Source organism: Tuber melanosporum (assembly GCF_000151645.1).
Source record: "Tuber melanosporum whole genome shotgun sequence assembly, scaffold_97, strain Mel28".
NCBI classification, from domain to species: Eukaryota; Fungi; Ascomycota; class Pezizomycetes; order Pezizales; family Tuberaceae; genus Tuber; species Tuber melanosporum.
The window spans coordinates 177255-182838 of record NW_003299147.1 but is presented as its reverse complement, the minus strand read 5'-3'; positions in this window follow the sequence as shown (position 1 = coordinate 182838).

The following is a 5584-nucleotide window of genomic DNA, read 5'->3' as shown; positions in this document are numbered from 1 at the left end:
TCTCGATCCTGAAAACATTCCTACAATACGGACACTCTTATCGTCTTCTCTAAGCCTTGTTACAGTCGAGTCATCTTCATCCACTGACCAACTGGTGCACTATACCCTGAAAGAGCTTTTTTCAAGTGATCGGAACATATTCCATAACCCCCAACCAGCAACCGAAGAGGTTCGCTTGACACACCTTAATTCCAGAAGTGTCAAGGATCTCTCGCCAACCCTCCGTTTAGCCCCTCAATGGATTTTATGAGCATATATCTGCTCAACTGATATTATTAAGCTATACACGCTGGAGCAACTCCGGTCCTCATTTGGAACCCTCAGGATTCCCGGGACCCCGCGGGGTAGCATTTCTCGGCATTGTTGGGATAGTTGCTGTTGTGTAGGGGATGAAGGAATGTGATGTTAATCAACTGATAGTACCGGGGGCACTGGTCTCCGGAGTTTTCAATTGTGATTCTTGCACGGAATAGTCTAGGTAGGGATTCATTGAGACTTTGTGGTGAACTGGGGACTGAAGATCAGATTGTGCGGGATTGCACTCTGGCTTCAAGAATTGACGCAGTAGCTCTTCTCGTCTCTCTATGCCTTCTGTGAGTTACCATTTTTGTCTGCGTGATCCTGTTTATTCTGATCTTTTTTGAGTTCTACCTCTCCTGTCTTCCCGCTATCTAGTATATTAACTGAATTATAGTTGTCCAAGCCCAGGTGATTCTGGGCTCTGTGGCGCGTCTGTGTGGCACAAGGATTGCTGGGCTGCTACGAGAAAGGAAGGGATTTGAATGCTGGTTCATGTGATATAGCGGCCGTGCGGGATCCACCCGGAGTGCCACTCTTGGATTTTCAGGTGAGGGTTCTGCTGGAGTGAATGATGTCTACAGATTACTATGATCGAATCTGAGAACCATAATCGGGGAGTGCGGTTGTTGATGGAAAGTAGCTGGGGAGTATTAAGTTAAGATCTCGTAAAGGCGCGGTGATTTAGATGGAAGTCTTAACCATGAATCCGAGTACTTGGCCTTTCCATTCTCAACTTTGGAGGGCACTCTGGAAGAGATGTATATGGTGGCAAAAGCTCTTCCAAATCGAGAGGATCCAGATCCCAACCCATAAACTAACAGCGGCCGACCGCTTAAATTAAGCCTTATTCCGGACAGTTACAGTCAACAATCACATCCACATATATAGAGATCTCTTTCAAGAACAGACAATTCCCACCCCACGGTTCCTCTATTCACATTAGTAGAAATACTTCACACAGAAAGTCCCTAGCGGTATTCAGGCTATATGATAACTGACCTACCCCCCCACCCCACCCCACAAAACAGACTATCAGTTTCAACAACAAGGTTTACGGGCAGCGGTCTTGATTGGCTCCTATGGCTATTCAATTGTGCAATATCGAGAACGAATTTGAATATCCTAACTGGGGAAATATTCTTGCAAAGAAAAACAAGGAAGGAAAAGGAACGAAAGACTGATTGACCCAAATACGGGTGATGGAGGAGAGAGAGAAAAATAGGATAATAAAGGAAAACTAACAAACGGAAAACAGGCTGCCTTTTATCCTCTCCGGATCACCCAGATCCTTTCCCGTATACTCCCAGCGTACGAGAAGTTCTCCATCACATTCAACTTCGCCAGCTCCCATTTTACTATTCCTACAGAGGGTAAGAGGATTTTGGCCGAGGGTAAGGGCTGACCGAGGGTATGGATATAACCGAGGATACACCTGTCCACGGTATCTCCACATGATAGGAGCTCTGTCTTGGAAGGGGGATGGCGGATGTGTTGTCGTAAGTTGTGTTTGATGTGATTGACCGGTCATTAGTCATACCTGCGGAGGTGTACTGTAGTCGAGGTTTGGATGTGTCAGGAGGGTTAGGGTTTGCTTAGTCAGAAAACGGAGCCGCCGCTCTGCGTAGTTGGGTTAGGGTTTTTAAGAGTTCAGGCGCGAGTGGATAATTATATAGTGAGCAGCCAAAGGGTCTCTGCCCGGTCAGGCTAACATCTCCTTGTTCTCATAGCATCACTACTACCTCCTCCCGCCCCCCATGGCTGCCCGTGTGACGGCAGTACTCCCCATACTATCATTTACATTAAGATCCCATTCCTTCCTCTAAAGCACTGCGCCAACTATCCCCACGACCCCAAAAATACTTTCCTGGGGAGTCCTATAAATCCCTAGGCACTCCTATCAATTCAAAATAAGGTCCCAAGTGTCTCTAGTGACCAGGGCGCAATAAGATCAATGGAGCAGATATATGCTCGCCAAATCCACTGCGAAGCCTGAACCCAAGTATTTTAGCATTTCCCACCGCCCCACCCCCTACACGATTCTCTCAGTAATAAGAAGCATATTCAAGTGGGGTCGCTGGCGGGGGGCTGAAAGAAGGGTGGGTGAAAAATCCGGACAGTGCGAAAAAATTGAGGTATATCAAGAAAACGTGCCTAGCCGTTGCTCTGGTACCATCGAACAGGATCCGGTCAAAGTGCACTAATCGGGCGGTGAGTGAAGATGCCTCGACTGTAACAAGGCCTAGAGGAGACGATAGGTGCATCCGCTTTATATGAATGATCTTAATCTCCTGATCTGTAGATCTCACCTCCACTACCGCGCCATGAAATTTTCAACCGGGTTTATGGACAGTGGTTTGGACACCTAATTAGATAATATGGCAAGAGGTTCGTACAGTATAAAGAACTTATATAAATACCCTAACTGGAGAAATATTCTTGCAAACACAGGAAGGAAAGGAAAAAGAATGCATGGCCGATCAACCGAGAACAGTGACTAAGGAGAGGGCGGCGGGGCAGGCGATGGTCGAAGGTAAGCAAAGAGAAACAGGCTGCCTTGTATCAGCCCCGGATCAGCCAGACCCTTTCCCACATACCACATACTTCCAGTATGTGCAAAATCACCTGTCACATTCTGCTTCACAAGGCTCCCATTGCCGTATCATTTCCAGTTCTTCTAGGGCTGTGCCGAGGATGGGGTATATGAGGCGATCGAGTGTATGCCTGGCCGAGATATCTCAGAAGAGATGTCAGATGTGCTTTCGCAGGTGGATTGATGTATAGGACTAGTTGTTAGTCAAATATGCAGAGTGGTATCATAATGTATGTATGCGGCAGAGGTTGCTGTCGCTTAGTCAGAAAAACACGAAGAAGTCACATTCTGCGTTTTAGGGTTAGGGTTGATGTTGGCCTTGCGGATATGAGGTGAGCAGCCAAAAGTTCTGCGTCCAACATGACAGAGCTCCTTGGTCAGTAAGTTAATGGCCATTCTAAATGGACCACCCGCGTTAGGGCCTTTGGTGTCCTACTATCGATCTGCTCCCCTTCTGCACCTCCAGTCGATTCAGGTTGTCGTATAAACATCCCTCAGTCCACTGCCCCGTTTCATCTCTACAAGTTTCTTCTCTAACGAACCGTAACCCCTCCCAAGAATAGCGTCGATGTTCAGCGCAACAAGGTGGAATCTTTCGGAAATCGAAGAAAAGTGGCCGATACTGCTCGACATGCTCACGGCTTTTGTCTTCGTCTTTTCCTCCCGCACGACTTCGTTTGTTCGCGCAATGGTTCCGGTCGTGCGTTTAGAATAGCGCATTGGCCGGAAACGGGAAAGTCGGCGATGGGAGAATTGGAGACGGGGGAGCAGGAAACGGGGGGGTAGGAAACGGGGGGGTAGGAAACGGGGGAGTAGGAAACGGGGGAGTAGGAAACGGGGGAGTAGGAAACGGGGAGTAAGAACCGGGGGAGTCCAAGGTACTGGGCAGGAGTACTTGTGGTATCTGTCTCTTTTGTTAGTTAAGCAGTTGAGGTGCGAGCGAAATCAATCGAGTTGACGAGCGAACTCCCGCAATTTCAGTCTTACCTTGGCTATCAGAGTTTTCACCAGCCTGACCAAGCCTTGGTTTCCCCAGTATCGTGAACTCGCCATTTAGAGAGTAGTTTTAACCGTTGCCCACAGTAGCCCTGTAGCTGTTCGGCAATTGCACGTGATTCGCCGTACAAGGGCGCAATCGTTGTACATCATTCGGCGGTCTTCCTGTGTCGTCTCGGTTTTCGTGTTTTCACTGCTCCGGAATGTGATAGCTGTTTAAAAGAATCTACACACAATCTTTGCAAGAATAAATCATTCATAGAGTGCAAACATTGGATTCTCCTACTCACACATCGGATATCCATGGTTCATCGCATATAGCTTGCTATCCCTATCCAACATGATCGCCAGATAATTCCAAATATCACCGGTGCTGGGACTAGTGGGTATCACAACTACCTTGGTGAAATATCTTTGGATATCTTCCCCAACACGGGACCTCCCGGTGAGGAAAATTCGTGCCTTAGGAGACTCCCGAACAATATCCCTCCGCGACTCAAGAAGCTCCGAAATATGCTCTGGCAACTGCTCGTCTTGGGCATTGATACGAGTACTGGGTTTTTCTCGCAGCCGTCAGCCATATTCGCTTCACTAAAGGGGTCCCATCACTAACCTACTAACCTTCGATATATCTCTTGCCCACCCCTGGATTCCTGGACCAGGATACAACTGCCTTATCGGCTCTAGTGGTGAGCGCGGAGAGCCAACCCAGAATCCGCGCATCTTGGTTGGACTAATTGATCTTGAAGCTATCTGTTACCTGCAGTCGGCATTGCCATCGCCGAGCTTGACATGTGCATTCTGGGCCCTTGTATTTTGTATGGAGTCCTGGTGGGAAGCAGAAGCGATATAGGAACATAGGGTATCGGGTAGGTCTGTAACCTTTCTGTGAGCAGGGCTGAGGACCAAATCCTTTGTAGGAATCCATGACTAATATCAGACATGTCACACAAACACTTCGCTTAGAGGACCGTCGCAACGGAATGAGTAACGCCTTGCTTGGATGTAACCGTTCTGTTCCGTTCTCCCATACAAAGCGACCGTTTCGGAAGTGAATGACAACAATTTTTATGAGAAACGGTCGCAAAACGAAACGGAACCGTTGCATCCAACCAGGGCCTAATCTTTCCAGTTTCCTCTCTCTAACCCTGCCCCAAGGGCTTGGATAGTTGAACCGTGTGCTGTGAAGTACAAAATTGCCTTCTCTGAATAGGGGGGGAAAAACACAGTAAAAACACAGCTTTCCCCCCTTCGAGACAGAAAAAGGAATGATTTCTTGACCTTATTGAGAGGGGAAAGTCCAACGACATAGCACACGGTACAATTATTTAATTTTCTGCGGTACTAGTATATAGCCGGTGCTATGGTCACTGCGATTTTGTTGAACCAGTAACCCAACCGGGAGGATTGTCCAGTAAGTTATGGTGAATAACTAACCAATAGGGCCCTCTCCTCACTGTGCCCTGGGAATTTAATATCACTACTGGACCTCTGAAATACTTTCCTTCCTTCCGATATTTAGTATGTTGTACAAAACACCTCTGATTTCTCCTACTACTCTTATAAGTTACGCTGAACGGTAGTCGCCACATTGCACAAGTTATAAGTTTTCAAAACGGCAGCGACACTTTTAACTGGCGAAACGGTATGATACTGTAGTCTAACGATAATAAAACGAAGCAAAACGAGGATTAGTAA